The 15,114-nt window shown below is 40.9% G+C and overlaps 1 protein-coding gene across 23 annotated transcripts in view; it reads left to right on the forward strand.

Annotated features, from left to right (window-relative positions):
* The window catches only part of Erc2 (ELKS/RAB6-interacting/CAST family member 2), an 860,589-nt gene that overhangs the window by 629,174 nt on the left and 216,301 nt on the right, over positions 1-15,114 (forward strand).

The raw sequence follows: 15,114 nt of genomic DNA on the forward strand, positions 1-15,114 counted from the left end.
CAGGATTCCACACTTACCTTTGCCTTCCTACTGAGATTCTAAGCATCAGAACAGACTCCAGTGCACTCGCTCTCTATGTCCTTATTAGAGAATTGTTTAGTTGAATGGAGATGGATGGTTCTTCTTCCAGCTTCAGCTACTTTAGCTTCCTCACATCCCCTGGAAGTTATAAGGATAAACTGTGTCTCTTCTCTCTTAGCCCTTTAAACATTTACCCAGTCCTTTTGGCTTCTTTTTGTTACTGGATCATCCCCAAGTCCATATCATCTGTCCTCAAGATTGACCCACAGGCCTTATCAACTGTAAGCTAAGGTAACTGAAATTCTTTAGGTCCTTTTATCAGTCTTGGCATGGATTTACTTAGCCAAGCCAGTTTACAAGATTGGCTACCATTGAATTATATATACCTATATATAATAAATATTTTTGTACTATATACACACATGCACACATGTGATTGAACAAATATGGGTGTGCATGTATTTATATGTGCATGTGTGTGCCCATGCCTGTGGAGGCCAGAGCACAACCTTAGAAGTTGTTCTTTTTCGTGTCATCAGCCTTGTGCTTTGAGACATAGTCTCTCACTAGAACCTGGACTCTGCAGTTAGGCTAAGCTGGCTGATCCGTAGGCTCTGGTACTGGGATTACAGATACGTGCCATCACGACTGGCTTTTAAGGTGGATGAAGGACTTGAACTCAGGTGCTAGTGCTTATGTGACAAGCACTTTACTGATTGAGCCATCTCCCCACCCATTCACACACCCTGAGACCTTAAAGGTAGGGACAGGACCTCATTTATTTATTTACCTGCTGTAGGTACAATGTTGTAGGAACATACATGCCTGCAAAATGGTTTTTCCCCTAATAGTACAGAGTATGGCAATAGTATCAGCACATTATGATGTAAGAAGCATCTTCCCAAGACAAAGAAGCAACTATGAAAACTCAGGAGTAGTGGGCAGGCAACAGCAAGGGCTAGTTTGTTTATATTGCTGGCATAAAATGTGACATCCACCATGTTTGAAATTGTTCATCCTGTTGTTAAACCCTAGTGTTTTGTTCAGGGGCCTACTTAGCTTTGGATTTCTGTATGGCCTATGGGCAACTTCTACCATGATCTGACCTCTTATATAGATAAAGTTTTATCAGAGCATAACAATCCCCATTTGTTCCTGTATGTCATGGCTGCTTTCACACTGCAACTGCAAGTGATTATAAGAGACCCAAGGGCCATCAAAGTAGCTGTCAAATAAATGTAAGAAGCAGAGGATAAAGCAAAACTCAGATAAACAATAAATAGATTTCCCATTTAAGAATCTCTGTTGCATTAAATAACGCTACTGTCAGCGGGCAGGCTGGTGGGCCAGGCCTATTCCTGATCTCGGCAGACTCTCTGGCAGACTCTCTGACCCAGTGCTCCAAAATCTCTCCACCCACCTCGCTAAGTTCCCAGGACAGTTGCTGCCACACCAGCTCCACCCATCCAAATTCTGTAGCTGGCTAGGGTGCCCCCACCACTGTACTGTTCTCTGGAACTCAGTTGAGTCTCCATGTGAAGGAAAACACCACACAATATTAGTTTAGAATCAACAGGCAACACAATCGCAGGGCACAACAACAAACATCCTAATTTGTAAGCTATTTTAAGTTAAATCCTCTGGTGGCGAATCCTGGCAGATCTGTCATCTAAGCTGGGTCCTCTTGTTTGTTACATCTTGTCCTCTACACTCTCCCCATCCAAAAGCAAGTCACCTTTTCCTGCCTCTTCTCTTACCCTCTCTGACCTGGAAGTCCCTCCTACTCCTTGCCCAGTGGTTGGTCTCCTGAAATCTTCATTCATTAAGGGAAGGTTCTGCCACATATCTTGGTGATTTAGTAGACAGAATCCCACTAAAAAAATAACAAATCACCATCTATCTGAAGTTCACATTTCACTAGACGCCTGAGTCTGGCAGATGTTCCTGCAAAACCCAGCAGTCTATTACTTGGTTCCTTCTGAAGAATTTTAGCTGACACTGATGCAGTATGACTGTCAGAGATGGTGACGAGGACAGCATGTAAGCACGGGGACAGTAGCAGACACTGATGGCGCTGCTATCAATGTCAATGTACTGATCTGTCTGTTTCTGAAGCATCTCTCTGAAAGTAGGCTAGGCTCTGCTCTACACAGTGACCCAGGGTAAAGCTCTAGTCTTTGCCTTCCGATTCAGCGTGCCTCCTTTGGGTTTACATCCTCATTTTGGATCAAAATGTGTCTCTCATCATGGCTCGTTGTTTCACGGGCTAACATCACCCTTTAGGTACTCTTCATTCCAGAACCAAATCCAGGCATTGGTAAATCACTACCATGATCTATATGTCATTCTTTGCTTAACTCACGTGTGTATGCTTATTAGATATGTCAAATGATTATAGAGGTATTGATCTAGGAGTTATATTTTTAGTTTTTATTTGTGCATGCCATACTACTTCCATATAAATAATACAGAAGGCTGGAGACGGCTGAATTTGATCATGGATGCACATTTAATGGTGATGTTCTCAGGGCATTCTTCCTCTGTCACCCTTATGATCCAGTCATGGGCAACCATTATATTTCATCTATCCTCCTCTCTAAGGTGTGTATGAAGAAATGTTCACAGTGTATAGGCATAGGTCCCATTGTGTTGCCACTAGACTACAGAAGTTAAGATTCGCTCACCCTGTTTATGGTTTGAATTAAAGATCAATAAACTTAACTCTCATTAAAAACAAACAAACAGGACTCTAAAGCCCCTAATCAAATGTCCAATGTCTCAGTGAAATACTTGCTTCCTTGTAGACAGTAAAAGAATGGTGATTGGAAGATAAAACAGCTTTGCCATGTGTTTCTAGAGAGTCCAGCCTGCCCCTTGACCCTGGGCAGTGAGAAGCACATTAATTTACCTATGATGTTGTGGCTCTCCTGTGTCAACTTGTTCCGGTGTCAGTGTTGTGATTGTGATTTGCCTTGTTCTTCTGTTTGAGGATGGTATTGAACCTGTGCTGTTCTTGCAGATAACCTTGACCCTGAACCACTGTTTGGTAAGGAGTTTGTGTCAGGGAGAGATGCTGACCCTCTAGGAAAAAGGTTAAGCCTTGATGGCCAAGGTAGCATTATAAAAAGGCAACATGCTTGAATTTACTTTTAAAGAACTTTCAACCAGCACTCTGGAACTTCAGAAGTACAAAGAAGACCTCATTAAGGCCAAGCGTGTCTTAATTACTATTTTTCGTTAAGAGTAAAAATAGACTTTGTGTAAATTTACGTGCACTGCTCCTCAGAATCAACTGTAAAATTTAAAAGTGTCAGTCATTCGGATAATTAGAAACATAAACTTCAGGAATGTGCAGCTGTGAAATTAACTACTAGATTCGCTGAAGACTAGATTTTTTCCAAACCCCTCTTTTCTGTCTTGATTATGTTACAAGCTAAGAAAAGACAGTCTTCTCCATACTTTAGCAAACTTTAATGTTACTTTTGTTGTTGTTGTTTAGTCTTTTATATGGAGAATTGAAGATACCATGTTCATTGTATTTAACCATAATCTTTGTTTTTAAATAGAAGAGTCTTAAAATGCCCTACCTAGTCTGCTCCTGGAGCAAGGGCAGAGCCAGTGACATCCCCTGCTTCCTGTGCCAGACTCGGGCCTTCATGGTTTCAGTGAACTCTGGAAGAACCCATCCTGTGCTTCTGTGAAAGTGTAGGAAGATTGTCTTGCCATGGGGACAGGCATCAATGACACAGCATGGCTTCAGCTTAGGGCACAGTGTGCTTTGACTTAAGCTCTGTTGGGTGCCTGGGGATTGAGGCCTTGCCCAGATGGGTAAGCTGGGCACTTGTCAGTGTAAAACAGCTGCTTTTGCTGTATGGCTTAATTGTTGGGGAGTATAAGACGGTCCATATCGAAATTCCACCACAAAGGGCTAAAATTATCAAAGCATTAGTCACAACCTAACCAAGAAGGAAAGAGGTGTCTTCTCTGGTGGAAATTGAGAGTTAGTGCCCAACCTTAGCAATCTTCGCCTTTTGAATTCTTCAACTCTTATAATGGGCTTAAGCCTCATTTGTAGGTGGAGAACTTAGTGGAGATGACATTTGACCTATTCAGCTTCATTGATCTTCTTGAGAAATCATTGTAATCTTCTTAGAAAACTCTATACAGCCTGTGCTTCTGTGCTTTTTTTTTTTTTTTTTTTTTTTTTTGTGCAAGGGAGTTGCTTTAGCTTTTAGCATATACTAACCAGAACAGAAAGTTCCTGTGCATAATTCTTTAGGTTAAGTGGCTGGTTTGTTTTGACTACAGACCTGACACACCTTGTCTGAAGGCAAGGTAAGCATGCCCTAAGAAACCAGGATTTTAACTCAGAGTTATAAGACAAAAATGGGATTTGGAAAGGGCCAAAGATCCCTGAAGGCCACACCAGGCTACCAAAGGTCTGAGAAGGTCAGAGGACTTCTTCCTCCTTAACCTTTCATAATACCCAAGAATTGGTCCCAGGGCATGTTGAGCTTCCTGAAGCACAGCATGACCTTCTGGGGGATGGAGAGGTAGGTGCCAAATGTACTGGTTATGGAATCCATTCCACGTATCTCCATTCATCCTGTTTTCAGGGTCCTTGACCACCTCATCCCCGGACTCTCGTCTCGTAACTCATCCCTCCCAGCTGAGTGCTTAGTGTGATAATAGTGTCCACACAGAGAAATTTTAGTAAAACATGAGTTCATCCTCTTCTTCATGGTTCTTGGGACAAGACAAGCTACCTTTTGGAGAGCACCAAAGGATCACTGTCACTTGGCGCAGTTCAGAGACTTGCTGGGAAATACTGTATTTCTGAGAAAATTAAAACATTACTAGCAATTTCTTCCATATAACAAGTGAGATACAGTTCTAGGCGGACAAGAGAAGCAGCTCTTTTGATTATGGAAAATTAGAAAACATAAAGGGGTGTGTGTGTGTGTGTGTGTGTGTGTGTGTGTGTGTGTACACGTATATATTTATTTGACTTGCCACTTATAAAAGTGTACTATTACCTGACCCTCACATTAGATAGAGTTTAAAGGTTTTAACAATCTAAAAGAGTGGAGACACAGTCAAAGAGTAGTGGTTACAAGTCCTAAATTGTCAGCTTATTTGACAAATAGTTTATGTAAGTATAAAGTAGCAGAATTCCAAGAGAAACAATATTTAGAGAGTTCTAGTTCCTTCTGTCTCTCATCCTTTCATCACTGAGCATGTGCCAGGCACCGTGTGAAACTTGTCATATGCAATTTCTCATCGACTCACTATCAGTCCTGTGAGATAATCAGTACTAGGCTCAGAAACAAGAAAATATAGCACTTTGACATTAATTGACTCTTATGACAGTGCCTTTGCTGTAGCTTGAGAATAAGACACTGGGGATTAAGTGGACTCATATTTACTACTGATCAAATTAGACTGTCAATAAGAACTTCCTCATTTCAAATACTGAAATAGATCAGTCTGCAGGGTAGGTCCTTAGTCACTTCTCAAATACCCTTAAAGATCTATCTTTCCAATGTCCCTAGTAGTGTGGCAATATTCTTTTGCAGTGGTCAGACCCTCACCCTGGAACAAAATACATGTTAAGATTTGCTAATCCAGGCTGGGAACCAGGTCATCAAATAAGAAGTCACTGAATTGGTTGTAATTCCCCATGCCTACATGTGGCTATGGTTTGCTATTCTTTTCTGAGTATACCTCACACATTAGTGCCAAGGGGAATTGGTTTTTAATCCGGTCTGTGTCATGTTCAGCACATTGAACTTGGTGTGTCAACTAATTAATAAAGTTTTAAAGCTAAGGTTTGAAATGGATTAGCATGTTTCAATATAAACACATGTTTTCTCTTTTTGCATCTTATTTTTAAGTCAGAAGAGCATAAATTCCCTTGCTTTGTCTTTGAGGATGGGAACCGTAAGATGTCCATGTTGTCTTGGTGCGGAATGGCGGGGGGTTGGGGAGAGTAGTGGAAAGGACCTATGTACCTTGGCTGGAGAGACCAGAGCCCGTTAGGTGCTTGAAAGGAAACAGTGGCTGGTGTCACATTCTTTCAGAAGTGATTTGAACTTTTATGGCCCGGACAAGTGTTTGCAAATAATTCATCCAAAACCATCAGAATGAACTGGAGACGAATGGGAATGAAACGCCCCTGACAGGCCATACCTCTGTTCTTCCGGGACTCCTGATTAGGGAACTCTTGAGGGAGAAACAAGCTGGAAGACTATACTCCAACGCCTTGGAGATTACTCGCGGCCATACCCGGTTTCCCCTTTCTTCTGTCTCATTGGGCGCGCATCTTACCTTTTAAACTAAGACTGGCCTTGAGTGCCCTGATGTCAGGGGCATAAACAGAGAGCACTAATGTTCGTCCTAGAGAACACAGCAGCTCCCCACTGCCCAGCCTTATTACTCATGGCTGCTAACTGTCATCGAGGCACAGAGGGAGGTGCAGTTGGAGATGATCTTTAAAAGTCACAGGAGGAGGAGATCTCACCAGGATGACTCTTTAGCTTGGCGTTTGTGTTTCAATTTGTAAATGTTATAACTGTTTTTAAAATTTTTTTTTCTCAAGCAAGCTGCAAACTTTTAAAGACATTAAGCCTGCCAAATTATAGCCACTTACTGCCGCCTGACATGTTTTTCAGCTTAGACCCACAGAGGGACTGCCAAGCCTGTTCTTTCTCATTACCTGTTCTCTGTCTGGCCCAGAGTTTAGATTTTTTAAAATGGAAAAAAGCTGTTTGCAAAATCGCAAGGCTCTTGAGTTCTTAGTTTCTTCTTAGTATCAACGTTTATTTATTTAGGTTTGGGCTGGGTTTCAAAAGATTGAAATTGGAAACAGAGAAGGTGACTCTGAGCACCATTTATCTGTATATAAGTGAACATTCGATGTACGTTTAATTTAAAAAAATTGCTGTTTCCTACAAGAGGGAGCTATTTTTCACATTGTTACAACCTTTTTAGAGGTCACTAGGTGGTCATGTCACCAGCAGGGAGTTTTTTGTTTGGCAGGCCCATTGGCAGTTAGTTACAAAGGCCTCCGTGATTCAGTGTTCAAAGGGGGCTGCTTTGCAAGTAACAAATACTTACAACCTGAGAACTGAAGTATAAAAGGTAGTGACAGGGGAAAATGTTTGGAAATGTAAAACAGCATCTTTAGTGGCCCAATTGGGGTGTTTGGGGAGTTGGCGATTACATGTCCACTTTGTACTAGGGTTGAGCCTTTACAGAAGCAATAACGCCCTAGCTACTACAGCTGGCTGTCACCCTGTTTCCAGCTGGCGAGGGCTCCTCACCTGTGACTTGTCCGTTCCCATGATTTGGAACATCATCGGTGTTCTTTATGAACTTTATCCCCGGTGGTGTTCTCCATCGGGTGGTTACTTAACCTGGGCCTCTCCATCAGTCCCTTTCATGTGCCTGGCAATTGAAGCAAGATGAAGTGGGCAGCTAAAAGCACCAATTACCAGGACTTCTTGTATTCACAGACAGGGCAGTATTTCAAGTTCGGAATAAGGGAATTGTTAGCAGTCTTCACGGGAAGATAAATGAACGAGGTGTAGATGGATCTTGGAGCGAAATGCTGAGATGAGAGTGATGAATACCAGCCAATTAACTCCGAGCATCTCATTCATAAGTCGTTTTACGAAGCATAAGTGTGAGATTAAGTTTTGTCTGCGTCCTAGAAAAATTGGAGTGCCACCTGCTGCCTTCCTGCTTTTGTCTAATGAGGGGACCATCTGAAAAGCATCACTGTTACTGTGTGCAGTGTAGTTATTTTACCATTTTAGGTGCTTCATTAATATTCACTAAGGTATAGGCCAGCTCCGATCAGTTTGAACTGCGAATGATCATGGCTCACAATGCGTTGTTTAGGATTGAAAGGCAGAAGAATTTCAGACTTTTGTTTTAAATCAGAGCAGAGAGTCATTGGGGCGCCTGGGTCTACTTGCAATTCTACAAGAAACTATAAATAAATCGATGAGTCGTTTATTTAACTATATCACACTGTTGATAGTTCTTCTATTATGTGGAGAGGTTTTTAAAAATCATTAGTTAAAATGAGTAACTATTATATCCACATCTATTACTTTCTTCAAAGCAAGTTAAATTCATATTTCTATTATCATTTTCCCAACCTTTCAACCCTTTCAAGAATGTATTTTGGCTGTGATAACTCACTAAAATAATGGGCTTAAGTATTCAAAAGAATGTTGCTCAGAAATTAAGAGATAAAAATCAAAGTTCACAATGAAAACACTGTCTTGGACATACCTCTGGTTTTATAAAGCAGTTCTTTTTCCATTGGACAAAATTTCCCTCTCTTGCTTACACTTTCTTGAGTATATGGAGGTGAGGTTTGATACTGTGGTAAACATTAGGAACAAATAAATGTGCTGAAGAAAATACAATAAGTTAAGAATATTGTTATTCTTGAACCTCTTTAGGTTCATTTTTTTCCTCCTGGTTTCTAAGGGCTGATGATTTCAATATATCTGTCTTTTAGCTGATAATAGTAAATTTATAGTAACTTTATGAAGTGCATTAATAATGGTTATAATAATTGAGTTTATATTTACAACAGAAATAAGTATTTACTATAAACGAAGCTAACTGTTCTAACTGGTTAATCTGCTTTCTCTTATATACACCACATGAGAGGGTAAGTCCAAGTTGGGAATCTTATAAGTAGGCTTGGTATTCGGGAGCATTTTTATTTTATAAACCTGATGTTTATTATGTAAGTCTAAGATGTCTAAAATTAGGTAACTGGTCCAAGCTATACATATAACTCATGCAACTTTCTGCTAAGTTTGTTTTAATTTTTAGGTGCCCTCACATTTATAGTAACAAAAGAAGTAGATTGGAGGTTCAGATTTCTCGCTCCCTTCTCATTGGCCTTGAGACCTGGGGGTCTATTTGGGAATATTTTATGGTAGGACTGTGCCTATTGAGTCTTGTCACAAGCTAAGACTATTCAAGAAATTTAGATAGAAGCTTTTAAATTTGGCTTCATTCCTTGGGCAACCCAAGCAATAATTATTCGTGCCAGTATAGAGCTGTCCTGGTCTCTTTCCATTGACAGTAGCATCATGGCTGCAGGACAAGACTCCTGCTGAGATCTGTTCTGGGTTTAAAGTGAGCAGGTTGTATTTTGTTCTATGTTGAGGAAGGGGGAATCACAAGTCAAACCAACAGCAAATGACTTCAAACTGGGTTGGGGAGTTAGCCCAGCAGTAAAGAGCTTGTACTGACCTGGAAGAAGAGTTTAATTCCTAGAATCAACACTGGGCAACTTACAATGGCCAGAGACTCCAGCTGCAAAATATCCCACTCCATTTTCTAGCCTCTGAGGGCAACTGCATACAAAGACACATACTTGGAAAATTTGTTTTAAACTCTTAAAAATATAACTCTAGACTGTCTGGGTTGGTTCAAATCTTCACTTTGCAATTTAGACATTTTAGCTTGGCCAAGTTGACTCACACCTCTCTGCTTTTTTTCTCTTTCTTTCTTATTTGTCAAATGGGACAGAATAAAGCCTGCCTTAGTGGGTTCTTGCACAGACTGAGTGAGTTAATACACTCGGAGCGCTCAGCACTCAGTGCTGATGTATGTTGGCTGTTGGGGTCCACTTGCAGGATCTACAAGTCTTTCCAACTTGGGGCAACACTGTTCAGCTACCTTGAAATGAACCAACAGACTTCTGTGAATCAAAATACATGGAGAAACTAGCTCTGCTTGGTTATGAGTATCAATTCTATAGCAGAAATGCACCTACCATGGTCAGGGACAACTGTCTCTAGAATGGGAAGGGTGGTTCTCACCAGCCGGTAACAGCCAGTTTCAACATAATGGAGAAATAGACCCTGTGAGTAATGGGATCACTAGAGTAAGTGCCAACCCCTATGGCCTCTAGTTCATAATATTCCCTTTCCTTTTGGTGTGACCCTATTGTTCCTAGTATCTTTCCAATGCTGGGAATGCCAGGCCATGTGACCTGTGTCTGATCAACTGGGTGTTTTCTTTATTTCTTTTCCAGAAACATCAAATATCACTCCTTTTTTCATTAAGTCTGGAGATCATAACAATACAATGATATAGAAATATTGGTCTTTCCAAGAAAGATTTAGGATCTCTTGCTACCGGAGTAACATTACCATCTACCTTCCAAGTGATCACTCACAGGCTCTCTCTCTCTCTTGTCTCTTCATGTACCCTTCTCATCCTTACCTTGATGGCTGAGCTGGAAAGAACCACTTCCAGCTTCCTTCCCAAGAAATGAATGTAAACAGATGTTGAGTTACACAATGTACTCTTTGCTAGAACTTTCTCTCTAGGGATCATTCAAGGTGATCTTCTGTTGTTACAGAAAAGCTTCCAGAGATAGGGAGGGACCGCTACTCACCAGTGTTGGGTATAACTCAACAGCTAACCTGTCTGACTTCCCTCTTCCCTCCTTTGGTTGCCACCCTTGAGACCTAGCTGCAATCCTACGGTAGTCTTGGAAAGGTGTCCCAAGAATCCTCACCAGCAGAGAGGTAAGGAGGTGGCTACCATGCTTCACCGGTTCTGACCATTCCCTAGTTGAGAAGTTCCAGCAATTTATACATGGCATTGAGCTAAAAGCCCAATTGTACCAAAAGGAACAGTGAAGGGCGAGATGGCAGCTATTGCATTTCACAGCAGACCTTCCATCTACCTTCAAGTTTGGTTTTCCCAAGAGTTAACACTGACCACTGACTCAGCTTTTAATTTCTTCTTCGATTACTGGGGGAATCCAGATGGTTCGTCAAGCTTATGCCTAATGTAGGCTATTTGTGAAACCAAAAGATAGTCTACCTTTATCCTATATGAAGCAGAGATTATCATAGGATTAGTCATTAAGTAAACAATTTAGCTTCAACCTAGCTTTTTAAGTCAGCCAATTTGACATCATCAACATTATTTAAGAAAATACCAAACAGTCTTTTAAGAGAAAGATGGGCATCCATCTGTGCAGATAGAGGAGGACCAAACGTGTTTTCTCAGGTACATCCTAATTATAGTAATATTCAAGGATGGAACGAGTGCTTTCTAGACTTTGGATATCGTGCAGCAAAACATAGGGTAGTATTTTTAAAAACAACATATGCTTGACAATATAATTATGCTGCTAAATGTGACTGTCCAAATAGTGACTACCATTAGCACCACTTACAAAAAGAGCATTATTAGCAACAAAAACGAGAAAGACGATTACCAAATTTCAGAATAGAAGGCTTTTCCTCTCTAGAAAAGATGAGAGCAATCTTACCCACAATGCTTATTGCTTGTGTACATGAGCACTGATACATTCGTTTGACCACGCTTTTTCTTTATTGATCCTCCAACACCCCTGGAAGTGATGCATCTCTCACATCACACACACACACACACACACACACACACACACACACACACATACACACACACACACACACACACACACACACACACATATGCAGGAGAGATACATTTTAAATGTCAGACTCCTCTTAGCTTTTCCTCGGGCAAACCATCTGGAAGCCACCTTGCCTCCATTTTCCTCCCCAATCCTTTCAGTCCTTCCTGCCTTTGTACTAAGGCATCACTGCCATCCTCTGCAAAGCCTGCTCCATCCTCCCAGACCAGAAGGGCACGTCTCTCTTACTGTAACCAAGTCTTTTAAGATAGGTACAAAAGTCCAGGCTTTGGAAACAAGCAGACCTGGAGTCAAATCCTAGTTCCTTTAAAAGCAGTCAGATCTTGAGTAGTCTATTCAAGCGTCACAGGCTCACCATTCAAATAACCACGACAGTGTTAGCTTTGCTAAAGGCTGTCTTGAAAGGATGATATCAAACAATGTGCTCTACTGTGCCTTGCCTGTTTGTGTAGTAACCACAATGAAGATTGTCAGTAATTGCTTACCCTCTATCTTGATAGAGTCAAACGTCAACCATTCTTTGTCTGATTTTTATTAATTTGGTTTTCACATTCCTTTATTTTACTAAGTCGAATAATTTATAAGCCTCATGCATTATTTATCACTCATAGCATGTGATATGGATTCTGTGCTCGTTAGCAGATTTTCTATGAATATAGAAAGCACTGGGATATTGGTTGGCAATATTAGATTTCACTTTGGTGACATCACCTGTAGGATGCAGTTGTCTTTAAGAACACATTTTTATTGAGCCTTTCTTCAGTGAGATCCTGGAAAGACCACATAAGAATTGTGCAGTCTCATTTTTCTTTGCCACCTGTCTTATGTTTTGTAACTTGAAGTTCATATCTACAGAAAAGTACTGCTTGTGAGTGGGCCAGCCTCAAGGCTGTCCAGGGAGAGAGATGATGTGGTCTCAAGGCAACTATTCAACAGGTCAGTATCACAGAGAATGAGAATCAGTGTCAGGTTGGAGTCTGGTCACTGGGATATTATCTTACTAAGTGGTTTTCCAGGTCTAGAGCCTTCTGTAATGGGCTCAGTTCTGTCACTTCTATGAGTTTCTAGTCCCATCCTCCAATTTGTGTATAGGCTATGCTGAACACTGGGTGATGGAGAATAAACTGCCTCAGCCTTTTAAATCTTCAAGGATAAGAAAACATATCTGTTGGCAGGTGTTACAAATAGCTAAACAAAAGCTGAGTGGTGCTGCCTTTAATCCCAGCACTAGAGAGGCAGAGGCAAGTGGATCTCTGAGTTCAAGGCCAGCCTGGTCTATAGAGTGAGTTCTAAGACAGCCAGAGCTGTATGGAGAAACTTTGATCTCCCAAAAAAACAAAGAGAGATTAGATAGATAGATAAGCAAAGATAGATAAGCAAAGAGGCCAATAAATCTTTATTTTAGAAGGTTTCAGATTGAAACAAAAAATTGTCAATATGCATCTATTTCTGACCCATAAAAAAGTGAACTTCCTGGCTGGGCATGGTGGCACAAACCTTTATCCCAGTACTTGGGAAGCAGAGGCAGGCAGATCTTCATGAGTTTGAAGCCAGCGTGGTCTCTGTAGTGAATTCCAGGAAGGCAGGGCTTTGTGCAAGACAGTCAGAATGCAGATGATAGGGCTTAAGGAACTTTTCCTGTGGCTCATTCTAGCACATGGCATCTGCAAGTGCAATGCCATGTGGGTTCTTATGCTCAGCCAGTGGATTGGTAAGCAGGATATAAATATCTGAGTCTTCATAACAGTGGGCCATTTCTTGGCATTTTATACCATCATAGATGCCTCAGGTCTGTGTGGAGAGTCTCTGAGGTCCGCAACATCGGACATTCAGTTGAAGCAGAGATAGCATCTCTCCTGTTTGTCCATTTATCTCCAGTACCTGGTACACAGAAGCCCTTGGTGAATACATGCTGAATGAATTGAAAGAATCAAAAACCTAGACGCTGGTCATCCATCTGATTAGTGTTGTTCATATATACGGTCAGAAAACAGCTACCCCAGCAGAACGTGTTCAGTCAGATTGGCCTTTATAATGTCATGTTATAAATGCTCCTACCTATAGTGATCACTCCTCCCAAGATGGAAATTTCACTTCCATGAGCCACAGGGCCACCCACACTGTCAACCCGGGATGGGTTTCTATACCATTGTGCTTTGTGCTGGTTCCCTCACGATTCTTTCCAGATGTGGAACATTCAGGCAGTTTACCAGACTCTCATTCTGTGACAGTTTTCTGGTTTTGGATTCCCTTGCCCATTGACACAGAGCTACCTAGTTGTATCCCATAGAGCAGTCATAAATCTAGACATTTCAGGTAACTAGCGAAACTTTCCTTTTTTTCTGGGTTTGCTGGCTGATTTTTGCAATTTCTTGTTACTGATATCTCTTTATCCATTGCTTAGCATCTTAAAACTTAAGGTATATGTAGGCAGAAGCACAATTCCTGCCTCTCAAGCTGGGCTCTGAGGTTCATTTTTGGCCATTGAAAAGCTATTCCTCCCCTGTATAGATTAAGGCTACAAAAGTATTAGCAAAATCTCACCAGAAAACCCTTGTGTGCTCTATTTTTCTCTCATGTTGACGCACACAGGAAATGGTAGTGAACCGGCATCAGATGGGCACCTTGAGTCTTCATGGTAGTATCTGAGCAGGTTTTCTTCAGTTTGAGTAAGGACCGTTATACATACAATCTTGTTTCTTTTACTCACAATGGTCAAGCGTGTGTGTGTGTGTGTGTGTGTGTGTGTGTGTGTGTGTGTGTGACCTCAGTCATTCAGCCTATAAATAATTTTCAGAAAAGCACTTTCTCTTGGTATTCAATCTGTTTTATTATGGATGGTCTTTTAACAACTCCATGGCAAGTATATAAATGCTGAACCAACATTGTGTCCACTAAGTGACCTCCTTCTAAAATAAAGCCAATAAAAGCATACAAAAAGACTGATACAGGCCTAATCTGATATCAATATGTTGATAATTGATAAATAAACTTTTGAATCTATATTTATTTTCATCAAAAGAAAAATGTCGGCAGAAACATTTGAATTAGAATTCAAAATGAATCACGTCTGTGGCAATGTCCTTTTCTTTTTAAAAAAAAAATGAAGCCGTTTGGTAATTTTTAATAATATAAGTTTTAGACTTGAAGCTACTTGGGTGGAGCCAGGATGACAATAAATGTCATTATTTATTGCAATGGCCACGAGATGGCAGAGCTAAAATCTAGACTTCTCAAAGTAATGTAGACACCGCATGAGCAATTACATCTTCGACAAGGACGTCTTAAAAGCATCGACTTCCCAAGGAAAAATGTTCCCTAGGTTAATCTAATTATGAGCCAATCCGTAGCATGCACAGCACAAGAGCACACCTTTCAGTTGGTAGGTATCCCTTTCAACCTCTGTTCTAACAGTCATTATACCTTCTTAGCCCTTCTTGCACCCTGATTTTTGCCTGGCCACCACCTCCACTCACAGTACACAAATGTGACAACTGTTTCCTTCCCCTCTCTTAACATTTGCCTTTTTGTCTCTTGTGGATCAAAAGCATGATAAATAAAATGCTTACAGGACACTAAATTTTATATCATTTTAGCTACAAAGATCCTCCCCATAGAACCTT

Source organism: Rattus norvegicus, chromosome 16 (assembly GCF_021556685.1).
Source record: "Rattus norvegicus strain SHRSP/BbbUtx chromosome 16, alternate assembly SHRSP_T2T, whole genome shotgun sequence".
In the NCBI taxonomy this organism is placed as follows: Eukaryota; Metazoa; Chordata; class Mammalia; order Rodentia; family Muridae; genus Rattus; species Rattus norvegicus.